The sequence below is a fragment of the Equus caballus genome, chromosome 21 (assembly GCF_041296265.1).
Source record: "Equus caballus isolate H_3958 breed thoroughbred chromosome 21, TB-T2T, whole genome shotgun sequence".
Lineage (NCBI taxonomy): Eukaryota > Metazoa > Chordata > Mammalia > Perissodactyla > Equidae > Equus > Equus caballus.
This window is the reverse complement of record NC_091704.1, coordinates 60,999,108-61,024,605: the sequence shown is the minus strand read 5'-3', so window position 1 is coordinate 61,024,605 and position 25,498 is coordinate 60,999,108. Positions and strand designations below refer to the sequence as shown.

The 25,498-nt window shown below is 42.8% G+C and overlaps 1 protein-coding gene across 1 annotated transcript in view; it reads right to left on the bottom strand.

Moving 5' to 3' along the window:
- The window catches only part of DNAH5 (dynein axonemal heavy chain 5), a 267,250-nt gene that overhangs the window by 223,904 nt on the left and 17,848 nt on the right, over nucleotides 1-25,498 (bottom strand). The window lies entirely within an intron of this gene.

Genomic DNA, 25,498 nt, shown 5'->3' with positions numbered 1-25,498 from the left:
AGAAGACTCAGAGTCTGAATAAGAAGAAGTTTTAGACATTTCTTAACCTTTCATTACATTTATATTTGTATAGATGCACAAGAGTGATATGTAATTTTTCTAAATCTATGTTTAAGTAAATCTAAAAGAGCTTTCTCACTTAAAATAAAAATTGAAGACAGCAATCCATCCTAGTTTAATCGACAACTGTTTTTCTATCTTAGTGGTGAATGAAATAGTGGTGTGTCTTTTATCTCATGATGGCTTAAATCAGATGAAATACAGTTTTGCAATATCTAATGATCAAAGAAAATTTCTTGGAGAAGGTAGGACTTAAGTCAAGCCTTGAAGAAGGGTAAGATTCAAATAGGGAAAGGCAGGACATAACTTACAGGAAAGATATCACGAGCAAGGTTGGAGGTTGGAATTCAAAAGAGAGCCTCTCTCTTGCTGCAGTTGCAAGGAAACGTGATTGACTAATCTCTGAAAGGTATGTGGAGGCTGAACGTGGGTGTCAACCTAAGGTAGCTGGCTCTCGTAGGCATTAGGGAGTCATTGGAGAATAACTTGATGAAAGTCTTGTTTAGGAAGATTATGCTGGTTGTTGCATACAGGAAAAATTGAGGTGGAGAAAGATTCAAGTCAGCATTCTGGGCATGAGGAAATAAAGGATTTGAGAGACAGATGGAAGCAGTGGTCACCCAAGCCACCCCAAAACAAATAAACAAGCTAAATAAAAAGAAGCAAGTCCTCTTGTCCCATCCACCATTTTGCTCCCCTTAAGTTACTCCTAAATACAAAGCTGGGGTGAAGAAGCAACGGGAAGGAACAGATAGAAGGAATTTTACAACTGGTAATGGAGCAAAGTAGACACAGTTGTCAAAGATAATTCCATTTTGTCAAGCTTGGGCAAAGTGAAGAATCATAATATCTCAAACAGGAATGGGGGAATCTAGAGAAAGGATACATTTTTGAGACTAGATGACTAAAGAAATGTTAATAAACCTCTGATTCTTTACTTTTCCTATTGGCCTTTTCATCTTGAAAACATGAAGGTCAGTATATGTGAGACCAAAAGCATCCAGCACCTTTCTCTTTATTTTATCATAATAGAAAGAAAAACCTCATGATAAAAAGAAAATAAAAGAACCAATAATATATTGATTCAATAATCATTTGAGCTGCCTCCCCTCAAAAAATAGTAATTTTTAAAGCTTCAAATGAAGTGGTATAGTTTTTTGGTTTTGCCACCATTTCCAGGAGCTGAAATTGTACAGCATAAGCTAAAAAAGATGCATAAGTTTTCCAGAAGCCTCATCTGTCAAAATTCAAAAGAGAGGAAGGAGGAAAGCCGGGAGAATTCCCAGAGATTCTGCACACAGAAAGCTGCTTCATTTACAGTAAAGCATACACTAGACAGAACATCCAGGTTCTACAGGTACACATTGGAGGAAGAGAGATGCTTGATGCTGAATGCACGTTCCAGACATTATTGTGTGTGTACCTTCCAAGTGGAAAGTGTAAGAATTAAGAATGTTTGGCACTGAGAGAGTGATACACCAAGAAAATCTCAGGAACATCCTTCCCACTTCTCTTCTTGTCTTCCCCTGCTGACACTTCCATGTATCTCCATAGAAATAATGTGGTCTTGGCTTTGAGAAGCCACACTTCTAATCCTGATCCTGCTAGGTTGTGTGATGTTAATAAACCACCAGCGACACTCGCCCGCTTTTCCCCAAGAACAACACGAGGTAGGTGACCAGATGATCTTGCAGGCACCTTTCGGCTCTAAGGAAAATGTTTGGCCTTAGTGAGCGATCTCTACCACTTGGATCCCAAGCACACAGCATGCTTAAAGTTATTGAAACATTATCTTACTATGAATTCTACACATACAATCTTATAACATGACATACAAAACATTGTAAAAATTATGGTATCACTGGAACCACCTGAAACAAGGTTGATCACTTTAACATTGCAATGCTGTGACACCTTCAGTAATATTGTTTTCCCCACAGAGATTTTTTTTTTTTCCATTCTAGATGCCCATATCTTGAACAAATGATGCCCTCTGGACCATGATACTTGTTCTTTGTGTATAAACCTAGAGATGAAAACATGAAGGCCAGGATAAGGAAAGGATTTTGAAAACGTAGCCCTACCTGGTGATTTAGTATTTGACATGAAATTAATCTGAACAGTTACTTTCTTTGGGTGGTTTTAACTTTCAGTTATTATGCCATCAAAAACGTGGGAAGGTTCCTGTTTAATAGGAACCAAAGATAGCAAAGAAAGGCCCAAAGGATCAAACCTGGTGGTGTTATTCTTTTTCTATGTGGTAAGGAAATTAATTTCCTCTTTAGGTGTGATTTAAGAAGTGTTATATATTTTGAGAAACGTTTTGGTATAGCTCATTAATCTCATCAAAGTCAACCACCATGACATTTATTGAGTTTCTCTGATACCCCCAACACAACGTTATTCAAGTATAAGATATAAAGAGTTTATAATCTAGCAAAGGAGATAAAGCTACAATTAGTCAACAATAAAGTACTGAATTGTAAGACCCTATCAAGGTATATGGGAATCCAGGCTGCTATATTAAGCTCATGGGTCAATGTATATAAATATATCTTTAATATGCAATACGGTTCAAAGAATAAGAAAAGAACTTTTCGTAAACTCAGTTTTGAAATTGGTCTAAATCACTGAAATAAAGTAGGAGCAATAGCATACCCAAAAATTAAAGGGAAAAATTAAAACACTAAAAACGCCTGTATTATTTTCCTTTCATAAGAGAAGAAAATAAAGGAAAATATGTTCCTGAGGTAAGTGTTCTGAAAGTGAGCTAGAGCAGGCCAGGAGAAAATACTTTCTCTCTGCTTTTCTATTTCCTTCCTCTCCCTTTCCCAAAGCAAAGGGTTAACATTTGCATCTGCTCCAACAGAAAATTCTAGAAAGAGGACAGCACCTCTCTGTTCCCCATGAAACTACCCCAGCATTCACATCTCTGCCGCTTCCTGAGTGAGCCCCATTCCACCTTGTGGTTCTTCCTTCTCTCTTCACCTCCCCATCTGCTCAGTCTCCGCCTTTTCTCATCTTAAAGCCTTAAGGAAAATTCTCTCTCAACCAGATCCCACATGTTCTCTTTCACGTTGTCACTGATTTTCTTGCCATTCTGAGCATCATTTTAAAACAAATTAGGATCACATAATCAACATTAAGGCTAAGACAGACCAAGGAGCACTGCTTGGTGAGTGGGTTTCCCTGCTGAACAAAGGAAGAAAACAACCTGAGGTGCCCAATCGCTTATTACATAATAATAACAAAGCGTAGAAAAACAGACACTGAAGGCCTTCCTTCACCGAGTGATGTAGAGCAATAGGAGAAAATCGATTGCTTTTCTAACCCAGAAAACGCACAAAGATGAAAATAGCAGTCCCCTAAGAGAAAACGTGAGGCAATTACTACCAAAAAAACTCCAATTGAAGGCAATTTTTCTCCAAACTGTTATCCCCATTTGGGAATCACATTTCTTTCTCTCTCTTTTTTTAAGATAATTAATGAAACGGAAAACGTTTTTAAATCACAAAATTTTGTCCCATAAAAAGTCTTCCAAGTGGTAAGCAGTCGGTTTAGAGTTTATTTTTCCCTGCTTAGTTCTATTCAACTCTTGTAGAGATGAAATATTAAAATCAGTTCAAAACTCTTATTTAAATATTAAAATTTTATTCTAATATATAGGGAAAGGAGAGTCCTAAAGGGGAGGAGAGGTCTTTGCCAAGAATGTGCAACATTGACAAAAGAGCGAGCCTCAAGGCATCTCCTGTCCTTCCCTACAAACCACCCCCTTGTGCAAGGACACCACCCATGGTCCACTCTCACCAGTGGGGGTGCAAGCTCGTCTCCAAACGCACCTTCAGAGTGTGTCTGAAACTTCCTTCCTTCCACGCAGGTCAAACGCCCATTCACGTGACAAGAATCTGCTCCCACATCCTTTCCTGTATGGAGTCCCTGAATCTCAGGGTGCCCCCCTCTGAAAATCCATTTCTCATTCCTTGATTCTAAGTTTTCATCCTGAATGATAATTACTTTTTAGAAATAAAATTCGTACTACGATATTTTTTTAAACAAGGGTTTTGAATATTGTGATTAGCACAGCATCTGACACACAACAGGCGCTCATTAAAAATAAATCAAGTGATCCTTTTTAAATCACCTATACTGTATATGGTAATACACAAGGATGATACTTCTTTTTGTTATGTACCTTCTATTTTTCTAACCCTCTTCAAGGTGTCATTTCTCATGCCGTCGTTATTCTAGTTCTTGTCATTTTCCTTTTTTAATTTGTTGCTATTGGTAGTGGCAGTGTTTGGTATGTGCAGTAAAAGGAATCATTGATAAGCATAAAAGGCAAATTCCAGCCCCTCCTGTGCCCATAAACAGAGGATGTGTACTTGCTTGTTCTGCATTTCTACTTTCTTCCATTAGCCGAGACTGAAGCGTGAGGTTTACACCATGATCGACTCTCACATTTTTTCTTGTGCTGAAATATACAAGCAGGTGCACTTTTTTATTGTCATTTTCCTGAGTGATCATCAAATGGGATAGAACTGCAAACTGGAATTTTGTGAACTGAATTATTCAGAAGAGTGGATTTCAATGTACTGAGCATCAACTTACCATGGCTCTGAGCCATCAGCTAAGGTTTACAAATATTTCCCGTATAGGGAATTGTTGTTGCAGTATTATTTGTAGTGTGGGAATGTCAAGTTGGTCAAGCTCTGCTATTAATAAAGGATCTACGGACGCATGAAAGGAGCACTGGGCCTGCAATCAACAGGCTTAGCTTTATCGGGCTTTTTACGTTTCCTTTTAAAAAGAAATCCTCAGAATTCCAGTCACGAGATTTACAGCATTTCAATCTTATGCCCTATAAAATCTTATGTTTGGAGGTTAATAAAATGAGATTAATCCAGAGATACTACACGTTGGGTTCCTTCCTTTTCTCCTTTCAAGCACAATAAGTTAAATGATGCACCGTCTAACACTGTGGAAAGGATTCTGGAAAAAGCGGACTACGAGTGGAGGTTAGCTGCCATCCAGTGGCTGGAAGAATATCTCACCCATACCCATCACCAGAAGAGCTAAGGAAATGCAAGACGGAATCATGTCTCCTGAGGACGTCAAGGGTTATCAATAATTTACATTTACCATCTCATATTTACAAAGAAGACAGAATGATGGGGAAATTACTGAAGGCTTTAATGGAAGAGAAGCCAAAGTCTCCTTTTTCATAATTCTAAGCCATAAAAAACTTATGTTCAAATGGCTTCCCTTGAAAAAATTCCCAATTTAGAAACTTTGCCTATCTTTATCATATGAACCAAAGTAAATAATGAAATAATTATGAATGACAAAATATATCTGACTACACGAGATGGCACATTGAAGAGGCAAAATTTTGACATCAATCTCTAAAGAAAAACTGCAAATATATCCATAGAGTGATTCTAGTATTGATACAGTTACATAGTGAATTCAATTGGAATGATTTTGATCATTTTCTCTTATGTAAAAGGAAATAGTATTCTCTTCTTTAAGATCCTCAACCTCTTTTAAACAATTCTAATACTAACATTTTCAAATACAGTTTTGAAGTTTTTATTGTAAAAATAATACACATTCATTGTGGAAAATATAAGAAAAATAAGTATCACCCTAATCTGCACACTATTAGCATATTTTCTTCCAGTCTACTTTCTATGAGAAATGCCCTGGCTCCCATTTTCATAAAATATATATATATACACATACATACACACATATACCCATATAATGTATAGATGTATACACATATATATACCTTTATTTTTAGTTTACAAGCTATCATGAAAATTCTCATACTAGTGAATATTCTTCAAAATATGATGTAATGATTGCATATCATATTGATTAGATGGGTCTTCACTTATTTCGTCAATACTTTTTTGACTTTTAGACTAGTTCCAATTTTTCACTACCGTAAACAACACTATAATGAATATCTGTGTACAAATCCTTGTATAGATCTCTGCTTATTTCAATGAATTATTAGAAAAAATTTATTCTTTAAAAATTATACCCCTTGGTTCTCATGAGAAATTTATTTAATTTTGTTTCCTCTTTGCCTATACGATAGATGAGAAATGGTGGGTCAGTATTATCCCACTGCCGGTATATTTCGCAAGGCTTTGACAATTGTGAAGCTCAACATTTTAAAAATATTTATTGGACATTTGTGAGTTTTTTACTTTTGTGAATTGCCTATTAATGTCCCTTCCTATTTTTCTCCTGGTAATTTTCTTTCTATTGATTTGTAATTGCTCTTTTTAAGACTGGATAAAAGATACAGCACATATACAGAAAATGAATGGCGGCTTCAATATTACTATCATACAAAGTAGAATTAAAGACAAAAGTCTTAAAGGTTTGGACCAAGACAGGCATTTTATTTTTATAAAATGTATAATCCACTATAAACATATGATAGCTGTGTGCCAAAAATCAGCATTAAAATAAAATAAGCAAAACCTGTTAGAAATACAGTCAACATTAACAGAAAAACCATAACAAAAAGATATGCTAATAGAATGTTTTAATAGAAATATATTAAACTTTATACTGCCCAAATATTATTCTTCTATAGTGGCATAGATAGTTGACAAAATTAATCATTTATTAGAACACAGAAAACGTTAACGCATTTTAAAGAACAGAAATCACAAAGGCCATTTGGAATATAATAAATCCCACTAAAGACTCAAGAGGACTGATGAACAGAGAAAGGGAAGAGAGGAACACACGCAGATTCACTGACAGCGTCCAGGGAACGCAGGCGGAGAGGGTCGGTGGGGGTGGGGGGTCCTCATCAGGCTGAGCTAGCCAAACCACCCCCTACCCAATGACCAGCCCTGTCCCTTGATGCCTTGAGTGCAGGTCTTTCAGAACCAGCCCACCACCCACGACAAGTCCTTGGAGCCCCCAGGTGCTTAAGAGAAGGAATGGCATGAAGGTGGGAGGGGAGCTGGAGAAGAGAGAAGCGGTGGGAACTGGAGGTGGTTTTAGCACCTTAGATCTTCCTACTCATTCCTTACCTGGTCCCCAGGTCCCCTTTCTGAAATTCCAGGTCTGTTCTGTCAAGATTCCTTATCACGCTCTCCAGGAAAGGTGCCCCTAAATCTGGACTCACTCCATGCTACCGTGAAATATGAAGATCCCAGTAGAAAATGAGTGTCCTGCTTCCCTACAATATGAAGAAAGCCCTTTTTTCTCTTTAAAAAGTATCCAAACCCTCAGTGTTATTCAGCATTCTATGGTTCTTTTAAAGAATTTGTTGGGTTTGCAACTCTAGGGGAACGAATGCAGGAAACAAGGTGAGGAGAAACTGGGAGGGACCCCACTCTGATACACTGAATGCGAGGAAGGTGCACAGAGAAGTCACCCCCAACACTGGAGAGGTGAAGATCTGGGCACCGAGGGACCCACATCATCTTGGTGAGGTGTGATTTAAATCAGCATCCCCTTCTTCAGCATTCCTAACGTCTGGTCCAGAGATTGGCAAACCACAGCCATGGGCACAATCTGGCCCACTGCCTGTCTTTGTAAATAAAATTTTATTAGAACACAGACACATTTATTCATTTACCTATTGCCAATGGTTGCTCTCATGCTACAACAGCAGAGGTGAGTAGTTGCAACTGAGACCCACAAAGCCTATAATAGTTATTATCTGGCCCTTTACGGAAATCGTTTGCTGACCTCTGGTCTGGACCAATGCTATACCCGACTTGATTATGCCTCTCATCAGTATAGAGGGAACCTTTAAGACTCTGGACAAGGCACAGCTCAGCTGCATCCTGGGAAACCATCTCTGAGGCTTCCATTTACCTCCTTCCACAAGTCCCTCAGCATCCTTCCCACCCATCTCTACCACCTCCCTACTCCTACACCGCGTAGAGCACACCCACTTCCTGTTGACCCAGACTCACTGATCAGCACATCGGTGCCCAAGTATGCCCAGGCCACGAGGTCCTCTTTTGGTATCAAGTACTGTGGGGTGGGGCCGGGTTTAGTTTCATAAGAATGGAGAAAAACTAGAAATAAGGCAGTAGTTCCTTTCTTGTCCTCATAGCTTCTTCCATATCCTTGAAGGCCTAAGAACCTTCCACTCTTTCCCAAACCTCCTAGAAAGGGAAGAAATTGGAATATGGGTTTCTCGGGGCTCAGTTCTGCTCTGGGCAGGGTTCTTTGAATCAAGAAAGGCAGGTGAGATAAGGAGCTTCTTGGCTGAGTATGTTTTTCCATATCTCCCTCCATTGATCACTTTTCAGTTCTTTTTTGCATATATTTGATAACATAAAAATCAGCTTTTTAAAATAAAAGTGGATGTTACTATTCCCATTTTCCAGAAGAGGAAACTGAGAGTCATAAACATAAAGAGACTTGTCAAGGCCCATGGAAAAGTATCTCTGTGTTGATAACACAGCGTTTTAAGTAGTCTTCTCTATAAGATGCCTCACTGTCTTTCTACTAATCCTTGACTCTCAACTCCTTCACCACCTGACTCCAAACTTACCTCCTCCAAAAAGGATGCTCTGATTGACACTCTCCTGACTCTGAGCAGTCCTCCACATGGAACTCAACCCTTAGAAATTTTCTTATTTGTTGATATTATTTTATTTTTTTATTTTTTTATATTTGTATTTATTTTATATTATTTTATTTGGATGTCTACATTTTGATTTGAATTCCAAGCAGGTGCCAATGTGTATAGATACTTTTATATAACAGATAAGCACCTGAATTACTTTGTGTAAATTGAGTTTTAGAAAATCAGATATTTTCTCACTTAGATGTCATAATTTAAGTTTTTCACAGAAAAAAAAAACATGACTCCAAGAAATAATGAAATATCACATGTTGATACCTTAGAAAACAATAAGTTTCTAATAAAACATTCAATGTGTTTAAATTTTAATATTATAGAACACTTCTTTTTTTTTTGAGGTTCTTTTGGGATTGCCAGGAACAGAAAAACACTCATAAACACAAGTGTTAAAGAGAAACTGCAAAGGACACTTGCTAAAAACAGCAAAACAGATGTTATTCAAGCTACCGCAGTAAGCAAGAGAAACCTCAGTTTGGAGCTAAGCTTAACTCCAAACACAGCAAGGGCAGCTGGAGACTGAGAGCCACAGGCAGGGGTCAGTGCACAGAAAACTACTAAGAGGATTAGATATCAAGTCGGGGGATGAGCAACTTGATTAGATACCAAAGGTGGGGGATTCTCGCTCTACTGGCTTAGCAGGATTCTTGCCAAAACTGGGCTTGGCAGATCATGAACGAGGCCTAGTCAAAAAGAGGGCTCAGAGGAGGCTGACTAAAGTTTGGTCAAGGAGGGGGTCCTTGTCATAGATAACGGGAGTTTAAGAATAAACAAGCAAATAAAAAATCATCTCAGCAACTGTTCAGCCAGCCTCACAGAGAAGTGCCACATCCATCACACCCCACAGTGGCTCTGGAGGTCATCTGTCACTACAGTGGTCAGGCTCCGGATGCAGAGAGCATTCTCCGTGCCCAAGTGTTCCACCATTTTGATGGCTGCAACCTTCTCCTTCTCCCCTTATTTCTACTGTTCCTATCACTATGTGGATCAACCAGAACTCCTGGTTATAGACAACTGGAATCAGCTCTGGATAACTGGGTAAATGGCAGGAAAGGAATTTATCAGAATGATATTGAAAAAAGGACACAGGATAGAAAGGAAGAGTGGAGGATCAGGCTCAGAAATTGGATGAGAACTAAGAAAGGCTGGAGGTCAAAGGATCAGCAAAGGGGCGGGCCCTGTGGCCAAGTGGTGAAGTTCGTGTGCTCTGCTTCAGCGGCCCGGGGTTCACTGGTTTGGATCCTGGGTGCAGACCTAGCATCACTCATCAAGCTATGCTGAGGCGGCGTCCCACATGCCACACCTAGAAGGACCCACAGCTAAAATATACAACTATGTACTGGGGGCTTTGGGGAGAAGAAGGAAAAATTAAAAAAATAATAAAAAAAAAGATCAGCCAAGGTCACAGTGAGAGACGTAGTCAGCAGATGCCCATGACTTTCAACCCTGCCCCAGCTGCCACCACAAAAAGGCTACAAGCACCTTGACCTTGTACTACTCCCTCCAGATTCCAAGCCCCAGACCAGGGGATTGAAGGCCTTGAACCAAGGCAGAGGCCACAGGAACAGAGACAAGACAGAACTGACAGTATCTGGTGGCTGAGCAGACGTTGGGGACAAGAAGATCTGAGGGACAAGCTAAGTTTCTCATTTGAACAACGTGGTAAATGATAAAGCTATTATCTGAGATAAGAAACTGCCTGCAGATGAGCAGTTTGGAGGGAAAATTGATGAGTTTCACTTGGGGCCATGTTGAATTTAAGGTCTCTAAAAAACACTCACGTGGCAATGTTCCAATGAATAGCTGGAAATGTAAATCTGTATCTCAGAAAAGAGATGAGGCTTAGAGACATGGATCTGAGGGTCATCGGCATAAAAGTGAGAATGATGTAAATCAGTTCCCCTAAGGAGAAGGGGGAAAGTGAGCAGAGACCTGAACATGGGGCATCAGAAAACAGTGAGATTCAGTGTATGAGTCGAGGGAAAGGAGCAAATGATAAAACTAAGAACAGTCAGAGAGGCAGCAGGAGAGCCAAGAAAGAGGAATGTATTGGAACTCAAAGCAAAAGAGAAAAATGTTTCAAGGGAAAAAAAGGAGTCAAGAGTGTTTTGTTTTGTAACTGCTTTTCTTTTTTATCTTTTGGTGAGGAAGATTGGCCCTGAGCCAACATCCGTTGCCAATCTTCCTCTACTTTTTTTTTCCTCCCCAAAGCCCTGGTACATAGTTGTATATCCTAGTTGTAAGTCATTCCAGTTCTTCCATGTGGGATGCCATAACAGCATGGCTTGATGAGCGGTGAGTAGGTCCACACCCATGATCGGAACCAGCAAATCCTAGGCCACCAAAGTGGTGCATAAAAACTTAACCACTTGGCCACGGGGCCAGCCACTCAAGAGCATTGAAGCTCAACTCAAATGTCCATCAATAAGAGACTGTCTGAATAAGCCATGGTACAACCACGCAATGGAGTAGAGAGGCACAGGGAGACTCCTCTATGGCGCTATGAGTGATCTCCGGACATGGTATTAGGCGAATAAACCATGGTGCAGAGCAATGCATGCTGAATGCTACTTTTGGTGTAAAAATGGAGGAACACACAAATGCATGCCTCCTAGCCCTCATAATACTGAGATTTTTACATATTCAGAATCTCCGGTAACAACTGTGATAGGCTAAATATTATTATTCAGCCCCCCCAAAATGTCCCATGTCCTAATCTCATAAACCTGTGGATATATTACCTTACACAGAAAAAGGGACTTTGAAAATGTGAATAAATTAAGGATTTGGGGGAGGGGAGAGAGTATCCTGGATTATCTGGGTGGGCCCAATGTAATCATGCAGTCTTCATAGGCAAGAGGCAGGTGGGTTCAGAGCCAGAGAGAAGTGGATGTGAAGAAGAATGTTAGAGATATTGAAGGAGGGGGCTATCAGCCAAGGAATGGGGTGACCTCTAGAAGATGGAAAGGAAAGAAAATGATTCACCCCTAGAGGCTCCAGAATAACCATAGCCCAGCCAACACCTTGCTCTTAGCCCAGTGAGACTGTCTTTGGACTTCTGACCTCCAACGCTGGATGAGAATAGATGTGGGTTTTAAGCCACCAAGTTTGTGGTCACTTGTTACAGCAGCAGAAGGAAAATAATAAACAGGTAAGTCTTCAAGGGTGCTTGTTCGCATGTCATATTGAAGGTCAAAGCCAACCAAACCGCTGAGGTGTGTGAGAGAGGGTGCAGTGCTGTGGTTAAGAAGGACAGCTCTGGGGCTGGGCTGCCTCCTCTATTGCTTTGCTGCAACGCATCTTCTCTATGCTTCAGTTTCCTCCTTCATAAAAGGGAGAGGAGGAGGATGCTCATTATAGTACCTAAATTAATCTTTTTTAGAACATGCATGGCACAGAGCAATGTTATATATATATAGCGTATATATGGGTCGCTATGAGATAGACTTGGTATATATACATATTCATTAATGCCTATGATATGTTCGCATTGGAAGGGTTTTAATGAACTTGTTCCATAAATGGAAGTAAAATTCAACAGGGATGCTGACAAGTGACTTTCCCTGGCCCCAACCACCCCTACACGTCCCATGCATCCCCTAGGGTCTCTCTCCTGCCTCAGGAGTACCCATCGTGTCCAGGGAGACTGAAATGCCAAATCGGTACCTGGGCGGCCTCCACTACTACTCACCTTCTTTCCCTGACTTTCTTATAACCAAAGTCCTAAGGAGACCAGTTTCTACAGGAGCACACAACTGCAGCTTCACGGGCCCAGAAGGGCACCAGGCATTTGCCCCAACAACTCACAGCCCACCTGGCCAGGAGGAGACACGTGGATGGTCCAGAAGCCATGGAAAGCTGGTTTAGGTGGTTAAGAGGCTGTTGGGGACCAGGACTGTCCTGTGGCATGCTGCCTTGGGGCTTCCCAGGAGCTAGGGACTATCGGTGGGGCACAGATTGACCCTGTGGAACCCACAGAGGGAGAGGGAAAATAAGAGGCAGAATTTTAGGGGCATTGACAGACTTGAACACCAACACAAAGAACAGATGCCAGCCCAAAGCTCTGGCCAGTCAGTAATCCTTAAATTGCTGGATAATGGAGAAAGTTCGAGGATTCCAAGTGAGGGGACAGAGTGGCCAGGGCAACAATGTGGCCCTCGAGGGTTCTGAAACAGAGTTTACTTGCCATATGGAATGGAGGTACTCAACCTTTCAACAATTAGTATGGCTGTACCAGTACATATCTGCTGAATTTCAGCTTTATATAAAATTCCATTTTGCATTCTGCAGTGAATATTTAAGATTTGCTCCTTCCATCATGCCAATCCATTTCTAGTATTTGGTTTTCGAATTGCAGTAACTTGAAAGCTAAAAATTACATTTCCCAGACTCCTTTGCCACTCTCTTGCAGCTAGGGATCCACATGTAATTAAGGTTCTTCCAATCAGATGAACTTGCATGAGATTTTGATTCAGACTAAGATTTGAGGAGAGATAGGGTGTGAGACATCCATTGCACTAGCGCAAATTATGGCAGAGGTGATGTCATCCTGGAACTGGAACCAGGAGAGCAGCTCACTAATCACAGAGAGACCACACTTCCCTCAGTAGCCCAGCACGTGGTTTCAGAAGCTCAGCCTACCGCTTATTTTATTCAAAACTCCCAATGATTCAGAATGAGAGCTGTACCCCTTGATAAGTCCTTCGCTCTTTAAACAGCTAAAGTGGATATTAATGTCTATAACTGAGAACCACCTCCAAGTAAATGGTACAAGAAGTGAGATTCAGGAAAGTGCTCCCCACAGTGATGTGGAATCTGACTTGTATCCAGGTGCCCTCAGACACTGGGACACTTACAGTCATGGCACACAGTGGCAAAGCAGTTACTTAAATTGTCACCTGTGGTTGTCTAGAATGAAGTGATATTGAAGGCCATGGCCTTAGAAACCCCAAGTTCTCCTACAAATGACAATTATAGGGAGCATGAAGAATACAGACCCATAGAGTGGCAGCCACTGAGTAGGGTGACTGTGTACTGAATGAGGGAGATTTCCAAACCTGTGGAAATTAGTGACTCCTGCTCTGGATTAATAAAGTATGCCATCGTGGGCCACCAGTCAAAGTGATTAGTAATAAACGGTGTGTGGTGCCAAGTCTGTCTCATAGCGACCCAGTGGATACATAAACTCACCCTGTGACCCAGGGGACACATGAATTCATCCTGTGGTCACTTTCACAGTGCTTAGGTATATAGTCAGAATAGATACCATAGGAAAATGGGAGAATCCTCCATTTTTTTTCCAGGTATGAACTCTCCTGGAACACCCTCTCCCTGTGAAAACAGAAAGCAGAAAGCAGCGAACACCATCATAGATGTGACAGATGCAGGCAGCAATTCCTACCACAAATGCTTTCAACTCTCCTATTCTACCAGTATCTGTCTCAAGACAGACGATCTTAGAGCAGGCTCCTCAATCTTGGAACTACTGATGCCTTTGACCTGGATAAGTGTTGCGCTGTAGAATGTTTAACGGCATCCCTGGCTTCGAGCTGCCAGATACCAGTAGCACACCCCCCTCGGTTGTGACAATGTGTCCAGATAGTATTGCCAAATGTCCTCTGGGTGATGCAATTGCTCTTGGTTGAGAAGCATGAAGTAAGCTTAATCAGAGACTGACTCCAATTACAGCTGCTGTTCCAAATATGATTTATTGAACTAAAAAGAAGCACAATTCTTACTGAGCCTTTTTAGATTTTGCAGGCAAAAATCCCGTATTTGGGTGTAGCGCTCCTGCCCTGTACACAGTAATGTATAAGGCTTCCAGCTTTGAGTTGGGCCCAGGGCAAGACATGGCTCCATCTGGTGCAAGCCCCTCTGGCCCTCTGACCTAACTTGAAGGTGGGATATTACAGGGAGCCTGAAGAAGAAAATCATAGCAGGGGTCCCTTGCCCACTTTAGAAATAACTCTTCTCTTCTTCAAGCAGCTCCTGACTTGCCAGTGAGCCCAGTAGAACCTCCCAGTGACCATGGTACCTGAAATTCCCGTCATGAACCAGTGTTTTCTGATCCTTCAAGTCATACCTTTGGGCTTTTGTGATCACCGTCCACCAGGTCCTGCAGGCACAGGGAGTTCCATGTCCAGCAAGCTCACATTCCCGGTGCAGCTGCACCTGTGCACTGCCACCTCGCGCTCAGCCCACACTTGTGGCCTCTGGGGGGGAAGAGGTCATTTTCACTCTCCTCCAATACATCATGCGATGTTTCTGGGTTTGCTTCCACTCTTAGAACCTGAAGGGTGGAATCTTACAAGATCATCTTTTCCAACTTCCTCAGAGGAAAGACTAGGAAACTGATGCCTGGAGAGGTTTAGTCACTTCTCCCAATGATGGAGGCAGGGGGTGACTGGCCAGGACAAGAACTCGGGGCTCCTAGCTCATGGTCTTTTTGCATATTTGAAAGTAAAGAGCTGGTGTAAGAGTCTCCAGTAAGAAGTGATTCTGCATCCTTCTTCAGCCCTTTCCTTAACATTTACCACACCCAGAGAGAGAATATGTATGAATCTGTTGCATTTCACAACATTGTTAAACTTCTAGAAAAATAGAGAAAGTTTTGACTACATAACACAAAACCTTCTCATCGGTCCAGCTGTGTTTCATTCCTCCTTCCCTGGCCTCTTCGAGCTTGTAGGAAGCCTTATTCAAGTTCAAGGGAATCACAAGCATGCTTTATCCTAGATTTTTCTTAAAACTGACATAAAAGAAAGCACCAGAATTGTAAAAATAATGCTTTGTGCAAGAAATTAAGGGTAAGCCACCTGGAGTTTTGTTGGGTTTTTTAAAAGATATTAATACAATTACAGAGTCAGTATCACCTGATGAAGTGACTTCATCACCTACAAAAAATAACATTTATAAGTTTCACACAAAACATACTGGTCTGATTATATAAAACCTCAAAGTATTTTCTGAAAAGAGGAATAATATTAAAACTCAAATGTATTTTGCCTCAATTCCTTAACCTGGAGCAGTGTGTCACTAAAATATTTTTAGGCTTCTCCACAAGGTGGGGCTAGTCTCCAAGCAACTCTGTTGCTAAGGATGGATGCGTTGGTGTTTTGGAAACATTTGATCACAAAGTGTCACTCATGATAGCCGTCTTGACAGATGGCTCACTACCTGAAACTCCAGGAATCATTCCTTAAGGTAAAGGATAAATATTTCTAGGACCATTTGAGGAGCTGTCACTTCTCAGCCTCTGCTCGTTCACACAGTGGTCTTCAAGTCCAGGCTCGCGCGCTTCATCTCCCCAGTCCTCGACTTCACTGGGAAGGCCAATGTGAATGGCGTGCGAAGCATGCAGCTTTTGTATCTTTGTTCCCAGTGATCGGCACTTCCTTAGCTTCTCATCCTCTCAGAAAAAAAAAAAAAAAATGCCACGCCAAGTGTCAGAGGTCTTTAGAAGATTTTCATCAGCTCAGGAGAAGCAGAATATCTATTCAGGTCTATTTAGACGATGGGCAGGGCAGAAAAGTGGGAAGACTGGGGGAGGCTGAGTAACTTGCTGACCAAGTCTTGTGTGCCAGGAAGTCCTCTGCATGCCTCATTTCAATGGATCCCCATGACAACCCTGCAAGGCAGCTTGATTCACTCCATCTTATAGAGGAGAAAAATGCAGCTTTGAAAAGCATCTCACTGTAGGTGGCCCAGCTGGAGTAAGGGTCTGTCTGATTGTAAAGTTTTCTGACTTCTCTACCACATGGTGGTCAAGTAGATATTTGCAACGCTACCTAAAAAGCTGGGAGCCACATGGCTCAGTCTTGCCAGGGAGTCTTATAGAAAGTATTAGAGTCTTGAGCCAAAAGTAGTTTTAAAAAAATTCTAATTTTTGCTTGCATATCTCCAAGAATATTAAAGGGGATTCAAAGGATTCAATTTGTAACCCACAGCAGCATTTCTCAAAAGCCCTTTGCCTCTGCCCCTCATTCTCTCACCCCCCAAAGCTGTTCCAGAATTTCTCACACTCAGACCTTCCACAGCTTTTCCCTCCCCCCTCGCCTCTCTCCTCTACCTTCCTCTTTCCTTGCTCTGGCTAAATGCCTCCCCATTTCTTGCCCCTCGGGTTCATTGCCAGACAAGTTCTCCAAGCTCCAAATTCTCCTTTGAAGGAGGAAGGAATCATCCCAGATCTCTCATGTCAATATCCCATCCCAGGCCAAGTGGGATTCAAACACATCTAGACACATGCGGACGTGTGAGATGAGCTGGGGAAGTCCTCACAGAGGGTGATTCATAAGAGTTGAATTACTAAGAATTTTAGGGGATTTTCTTCCCCTTCCCATATTTTGGCCAATGGAGAAAAAGGACCCACAGAAGACAGCACGGAATCTCAGGGGAGCACCAGGGAGGGGACACAGAAGGGTGACTCTCCCAGATAGTATTTCAGGCCCTAAACTGTGGCTCAGGCCTGAGTCTCATGGGAAGAGGCTGCACAGGAGCTCCGTGGGAATTCCGTAAGAACCAAGGGGAAAAGGGGCTGCAGCTTTGATCTCATGGGGTCCAGCGTCATCCCTCATGAGAGGAGGGCATCGAGCACATTCACGCACAGACACACCATGGCTTCAAGTCTGTGAGGGCACCTGCCTCCAGCCAGGTTATAAGGACCAAGAGATGCCTCAGTACCAGAACCCAACATCTTTCACTCCTATGGTGATGGTGAACTTTACATGTCAACTTGGCTAAGCACAGTACCCACATATTTGGTCAAACACTAGTCTAGATGTTGCTGTGAATGTATTTCTTAAGTGAGATTAACTAAATCAGCAAACCCTGAGTAAAACAGATTACTCTCCATAATGTGGGTGGGCCTCATCCAATCTGTTGAAGGCCTTAAGAGAAAAAAGATGGTGGTACTCTGAGGAAAAGGGAATCCTACCTCCAGACTGTCTTTGGACTTGAACTGCAGCCCATCAACTCTTCCCTGGGTCTCCAGCTTGCCAGCTTAGGCTGTAGATTTTGGACCTGCCAGGCTCTACAATTATGTGAGCCAATTCCTTAAAATAAATCTAGATAGATAGATGGATAGATAGGTAGGTAGGTAGATAATATGCTTACTGCCCTCCAGCCACACTGCAACCTAGGGCTTTTGCACCCATTGTTCCCTTTGCTGCCATGGTCCTCCCCCAAATGTCCACATGGCCCAGACCTACACAACCCACAAGCCCTCCCTCAAATGTCACCTTCATCATTGGGCCTACTCCACCACCATATTGAAAATCTCAATCCCCCTGGCCATCCTCAATTGAAGCTCCTTACCTTTCTCTCTCCTTTTGTTCAATGAATCATCTTCCAATATATAAATAAAATGTGCTAGTTTCACATTATTGTATAATGCCTCCCTTGACTAGAATGTAAGCTTCAGCAGGACAGAGATTTTTTGGTTTAGTTCACTGATATAACCCAAATTCCTAAAGCCATGACTGAGACAGTGGAGGTGCTCAACAAACATGTGTGGAATGAATGAACTCCTTCTTGATCCCACATCCCCCCACCCCAGCTACTTCCCTTCTCATCAAAACGCCTCTAAAGAATGGTTTCTACTTACTCTCACCCATTGCAACCCTCCTTCTCTCTTGAATTCACCCCAATCTGGCTTTTGTTCCCTCAACTACACTGAGACAGCCCATCAAAGGCACTGGGAACTCCATGTGGCTCAAGCCAAAGGGAAGTTCTGTCTTCATCTTAACTTTCAGCTGGGTTTGGCAACGTTGATCACCCTCATTTCTTGAAACACTTTCTTCACTTGACCCAGGACACACTCTCTCTGGATTCTACTCTGACGCACTGACTTCTTCTTGTCTCACCTTATAGACCTCCAAAGTTCACGTTACCTCAGAGCCCAGGCTTCAGCGCTCTTCTCTGTCCTCCTTGATGTCCTCCTTGATGTCCTCCTAGATGACCTCAAATTCCTATCTCCAACCCTGACCACTCCTCTGAACTCCAGCCATGGAAATCCAACTCCCATTTTCCCTGCGAGTGTCTCACAGACATCAACCTCAGCATTTCCCAAATCATGTCCTATTTCCCTCCTGAACCTTCTCCTCCCATGGTCCTCCCCATCTCAGGAGAAGGCAGCACCATACCTCCAGGTGCTAAGGCGAAAAACCATGGAGTCATCCTTGACTCTGCTCTCTCTCACTTCCTTTCACTTCTAACGCATCACCAAATCCTTTCAGCACTGCTACAAAACACATCCAGAATCTGACCACTTCTTAGCTCATCCAACACTACCACTCCTGCCCAAGCCACCATTATCTCTTACCCAAATTATGACAATAGCTACCAAATGCTTCTACTTTTCCCCTTCTGCTTTCCCACACAAGCCAGAATTGTCCTTTCAAAATGGAGGTCAGAGTGTGTTCTTCCTACTAGGTGCTCCATGATCTCCCCATATCTCTTTTACTCCACATCCTACCACTTTTCCTCTTTGCCACTCCCCTCAAGACACATGACCTCCCTCTAGCTATTCTATTAACATGCCAAGCACTCTCAGGCCACAGGACCTTTGCACACGTTGTTCCTACTCCCTGGAACTCTGTTTACCAAGTATCCACATGATTCTCTCAAGTCCTGCAGGACCCTACTCAAATGCCCCCTTATTAGTGAGGCAATTTCCAACCGCCCTATATAAAATAACAAGCCCCACCACCCCGCCCACTCTTCAGAGTTTTCCAGCCCCCTTGCTTCCCTTAGTTTTGTCCAGAGCACTCATCAGCAGCTGACATAGTACGTATTCTCCCACCAGAATGGAAGCTAAGGAGGGCAGGGACTCTGTCTGTTGAGTTCAGCACCTAGAACAGCACCTGGTTCACAGCAGGTGATCAATAAATATGTGTTGATGATTTGGACATCCGTGGTCTAGGACACACACTTCTGAAGAAAACTGCACCTGATTGTGAGCTCTTTGGAGCCAGGATGGTGTCTTGTTCACATTTGGCTCTCTCTCATTTCTTCTCCCCTCTCCTCTGTGAGTCTGCTGCCTGGCTGTGGCCATCCTTTCTAGAAGGGGCAGCCCTGAGAGAGAGGTCTCTGTTATTCAGCTGGTGGGGGAGGCTGAACAGCTGCAGACAGAAAGCAGTGTTTTCCAATCAGCTTTATCAGTACTAAGAGATAACTACTTTGATCTCCATCAGTCTGACATCACCTTGGTCACTCAATCCTTCTCAGTCAAGGAGGGAAAGTGGCAATTATTTGTGAGCCCCTCACTCCCAAATTAGTTCCTTCCATCTTCTCTTTCTCCACCTCATCCCACCCCATCCTTCTTAGACTTGTGGTATCTGTATAGACAACCTCCACCTCCTGATTCCCAAAAAGGGCGCACCTGACAGGTTAGGCAACCTTCCTAAACCTGGCAGGCATATGAATTATCTTGGATGCTTGGGGATAACACAGATTCTCGAGCCTACTGCAAAGCCACTGAATCAGAGCCATTGTGCGAAAGGCCCAGGAAGGTGTATTTTTCCTGACTCCCACTTGATGCTGACGCAATCCCCTAGCACCAGCCTCACGTCAGGGCGGGGGTTGCAGGACCACCAGCAGAGTGGATACAAGTACTCAACCCCCTCCCATTCAGGATGAAGGGAATGATGCCTTCCAAGAATTTATTCCTTTTCATTTGAGCTTATGGGAAGGTGCAGCCCTCCAGGCAACATCCCCCACCTGCTGGTTCCCATCCAAACCTGGAGACTGAAGTCATTAAATAGCTGGCACAGTGGTTCTCAAACTTTTATGTCTCAGGAACCCTTTACACTGTTAAAAATTATCAAGAACCCAAAGAGCGTGTGTCTATGTGGGTTATATCTATTGTTATTTAATGCACCGGAAGTTAAAACTGAGACATGTTTCAAACACAAGAAAACACAAACACATTCCATCAGCCATCAGAGCAATGATACTGCCACATGTCATGTAGCCACTGAAAAGCAACTCCACAGGCAAGGTGTCTTAGGATAAGTATGAACATAGCTTTGACTTCAGGGACCCCGTGAAAGGAGTTGAAGCCCCCCAGGGGTCCTGGACCACACTTTGAGAACTTCTGAAGTACGGGAATGGACAGAGTTCCCAGGCCTCCCACAGGAGACTGATGGAGGCATCACCAAACTCTGGCTGACATTATTTCCTGCTGTGATTGGAAGCAAGGAGGATTCTCAAAAATGAAATCTGTCAGGCGATCAGCTAAAGTTTCATGAAAGCTGCAACACCAGAACTATTTCAAGCAGGCCTATTGCTCAACCCCTCGGACAATTTTCAGACATAAATGCTGGCACCCACAGAAAATACCCATGTAGCAGGCAGAATAACGGCCCCCAAAGACGTCCACGTCTTAACCCCCAGAACTTGTGCATATGTTAGGGTACATGGCAAAGGGCAATTAAGGTTGTAGATGGAATTAAGGTTGCTAATCAGCTGACCTTAAAATCGGGAGAGTATCCTGGATTATGCAGGTGTGCTTAATGTAATCATAAGGGCCCTTAAAAGTAGATGACAGAGGCAGGAGTGGGGGTCAGAGAAAGAGATGTGACTAAAGAATGATTGCAGAGATGGGATGCTGCTGGATGTGAAAGGGCCACAAGCCAAGGGATGTGGGCAGCCTCTAGAAGCTGGAAAAGGCCAAGGAAAAGAGCTTCCCATAGAACCTCCAAAAAGGAATTCAGCCCTGCCAATGCCTTGGTTTTACCTAGGTAAAACCAGTGTCTGATTTCTAATCTACAGAACTGTTGATAATAAATTAGTGTCGTTTTAAGCCACTAGGTTTGTGGTGATTTGTTACAACAGCCATAGGACATTCACTCACCTGTGAAAGCTATATAGCATTCGAACCCCACACCTAACAGGGAACTGCCCAGAGAGCCCTGAAGGAGGGATGCCTTCCTGTGGACAGAGCTTGGCGGAAACAGACCAAGCAAGGAGCTCAGGGCACTGGCCAGTCGGCAACAGGATGCCATGAGAATCCCTGACCCGCCATCCCCCTTGCGCCCCTGTCCACAAATGGCCTATGCTCTGAACCAGTGACCAGCCCACAGTGGCTTCACTAAGGCTTCTGATCCTTCCAGTGTCTTTCAAATGGGCATTTGGGTTTCAGTAGCCCTGTTCCCCATCTCCCACCCCATGCTGTTACATCAGTTGTCCTGAGGATGACTAAACAATTTCTCACTTCGTTTCCAGCCATAGAAGCACTCCCTGGCCTGGATCATGACCACACCAAAGGAGTGACCACCATCAGGAGACCTGGGGACATCACCACTAGGTGCAAAAGCTGGACACAACTTCAGATTGTCTCCTGGCAGGGGGCGGGGGGAAGGTGGAGGGGATGGGAGAGGCAATGCATCCATTACGGAAGGAAATGAATGTTGTAAGGAGGATGTGAGCATTCTGAGCAGCCCAGTGATGGAAAATCCTGTCTCAACTGGTGTATCAGTCCAGAAGACAGTAAGCCGCCTCCACCCCCGGCTTCCTAACCTCCTCTCTATGGCCTCTAGGCCCCCGGGAGTCATTTCAGAAAGGCCCAGCCCCTCTACCCTATGGTGTTGTTTGGATCAGAGAACACCTGACTAGGCTGGAGAGATTCTCTTCCTGGAATTTGGAATTAGAACTAAGAGAGAACCTCTCTGGTGACTGCAAATGTGAAAGCTCAGAAACAATGGGTTGGCTTCTTCTGCCTACACACACACTGTGGATGCAAACAAAGCCAGTCTTCAGGAAGAGAGAGACAAGAATGAAGAGCATCTGGGTGACCTGCCAATCCCAGCTCTTGCACCTTTCTCAGATCCAGCATCATCACTATCCACACTGTGATTCCCCGAGACAACTCTGGCCCATTCCCCTTTCTCTCCTTACTTGGTTTAAGTTTCTTGCAACTAAAAGAATCCTAACCCATACATGACATCACTACTACAAGGGCATGGAATCCTGCAGGAAGAATTTACTAGAAACATATTAAAATCCATAGCCAATATTTATTTAGTTCCTCCATAGCTCCCTGTGAGCTGAATCTGGAGTAAACGCACTAAACAAGGTCATCGGTTCACACACTTTCATGCACCCCCTCTCATCCCTCAGCCTCACCTGTCTCTGGGGCGCTGGACCACTTGCTCCGCCCCAGCTGTCAACTGCTGCATCCAGCTCTGGTTGGGCAGTGACTACCTTCTCATACATACAGCCCCACAACATCTCTTGCTTCATGCCCAGACTGCATGCCTCTCACCTCCTGCCCCAGAGCTTTCCTGTTGCCACAGGACACCTGGAATCTGCTTGTCACTCATGATGCATGACCAGGAGAGCAGGGAATTAATGTCACTGAAGCAGACGTTCACCAATGGGGAAGTGGAGCATGAGATAAACTCTCTTCCTTCCACTTACTGGACTGCCCCAGGTTCACGTGGCCGACCAGACCCCCGCCTGGAGGCGGCCAGCTAAATAACACACCCTCACATTGGTTCCCCCGCCCTCCCTACCTCACTCCGCTTTCCCTCACTCTTGCTTTCCTGCGATGGCACTCCTAATAAATTGGTAACATAAATCCATGCCTTGGGCTCTGCTTTTCAGGGAACTCCTTCAAGATGTTCTTGATTTAAATGAGGTCTATGGTAAACTTAGAAGCTGACTATGGTTGAGAGGAAAAATTCTTGGCTAGTTTTCTTTTTGGTAACAGAAAATGCAATAGGATACTATAGTAACTGAAACACAAAACATAGAACGATTGATTCCCCGCGAGCGGATTACAGGGAGAGTTACTTTAGTAACATATCACCAATCCATTTCTCACACAAGAGAACGAAAGATCGTATCAGCATTAAACTCAGTTTAATGCCTCACTATCCACCAAATATGAGAGAATTTAATAAGACGCTTCAAAGGGACTCCTCGAATAATGACTACTTTTGCCTGGAGAAAAATAAACACATAGTGTTCATTTAACACACATACAAACCTGTCACTTGGAAACCAAAAGCAAAAAAGGCCAATTCCAGGAAGCTACTTCCTGGACAGCCACCAGGTGGGGAGCTTTACCCACTCATTGCATTCTTTACCTAGTTAAAGATTCGCTCCAGGCTTGCTCAGTTCTGATTGATGAGAATTGGATATTTTGACAAATTGAAATTTACTTGCAATAATCTGAGAATTTAAGAAATCTCTAAATTTAAAAAGCTGAAAATTGTTTTATTACAGATGCAGTATAAGTAGGATAAATTTAAACCACACCGAGTGTTTTATTTGTCCACTAGCCGTGTGCATTTTGTTACTACTTCCTCAGGTTCCTACTCTCGCGAGGGAGGCATTTTTATTAGAGAGCGTTTGCGGGGTCTTTGGTTCCGGTTCACTTTATTTTGGAGGGGTGAATGTGTGTTTGCTGCTTAACCAAAAAAACCTCCTAGAACAGCATTTCTCAGATGAAGCCAGGGCAGAAATGGAGGCCCACAGGAGGTAGAAAGAGCCCAGGAGCGGAGGGTGTGCTGCTTGTAGGATGGGCGGAGAAGCACAGCGATACTGTGACGGCAACAGCCAGTATACGTTTCTTTGTAATTATGAATGTGAGAAATACTTTACAATAAAATCTTTACAGCTTCACAGTAAGAGATTCACAAAATAATTTACTGCAGAGTTATACAACGAAATTCATGCGCCCATTAAAAATTGTTAAAGAAGCGTTTTAATGAAATTGAAACTTGTTTATGATATGTTGTAAAATGAAAAAAAATCAGGATCCCAAAAAATATGAATCAATTTTTGCAGAAAAAATTAAAAATAAAAAAATAAATTACAAGTACATACATGTGGAGACACAGAGAGACAGACTATCGACAGTGATTATTTCTGAGACTGACAGGTAGGCTGACTTGTTTTCATGTGTTTTTTTGCTTATCTGTATTTCCTAGTTTACTTTGTCTTATTTTTATTTTCCTTCCTAGTATTACTCTCTACTTGGCCCTCTAAATATCAACTCACTTAATCCTCACAACGTGCCTATAAAATAGTTACTATTACTATCCCCATTTTTATAGATGAAAACACACGGAAGCACAGAGAGGTCAAGTTACCTACTCGAGGTCACACAGCTAATGAGCAGTGGAGCCAGGATTCAGAACCAGGGAATCTGCCTCAAGAGTCTGTGTTCTTAACTAATAAAACAAGAGAAAAAATAAATACAGAACATAAAGGAAAAGGAAGGGAGGGAGGGAGGGAGGGAGGGAGGCAGAGAGGAAATTGTGTGCCACAAAGGAACAACACACATTTGCTTTAAAAAAATTTCTCAAGGGGGCCACTCTGTGGCCTAGTGGTTAAGTTTGGCACACTCTGCTTCAGTGGCCCAGGGTTCAGTTCCTGGGCACGGACCTACACCACTTATTGGCAGCCATGTTGTGGTGGCAGCCCACATACGCAATAGAGGAAGATTGGCATAGATGTTAGCTCAGGGCAAATCTTCCTCAGGAAAAAAAAAAAACACAAATTTAAGTTGTTTGATGCCTCCAAGATTTTATTATTAAAGACAGTCTGGTTTTTTAAAAAAGGAAAAGGAAAAACGTAAGCTGGAAAATAGATTAAAAATATTGAAATGGTTAATCCCAAATAAATTAACTGCAAGAATCCAGAAACAGGCAGGTAAAATGTCTTAAATAAGAGGCTATCAATTTTTTTTTCTGAATCCTCAAGCTGGCTGCCCACCCTCCCAGAGCACAATAGGTGACCAGGGGCTGGATTTACACCTCTACCTACAAGTGTGGACTTCACCTCTCTCGAGCGTGCCTCAAC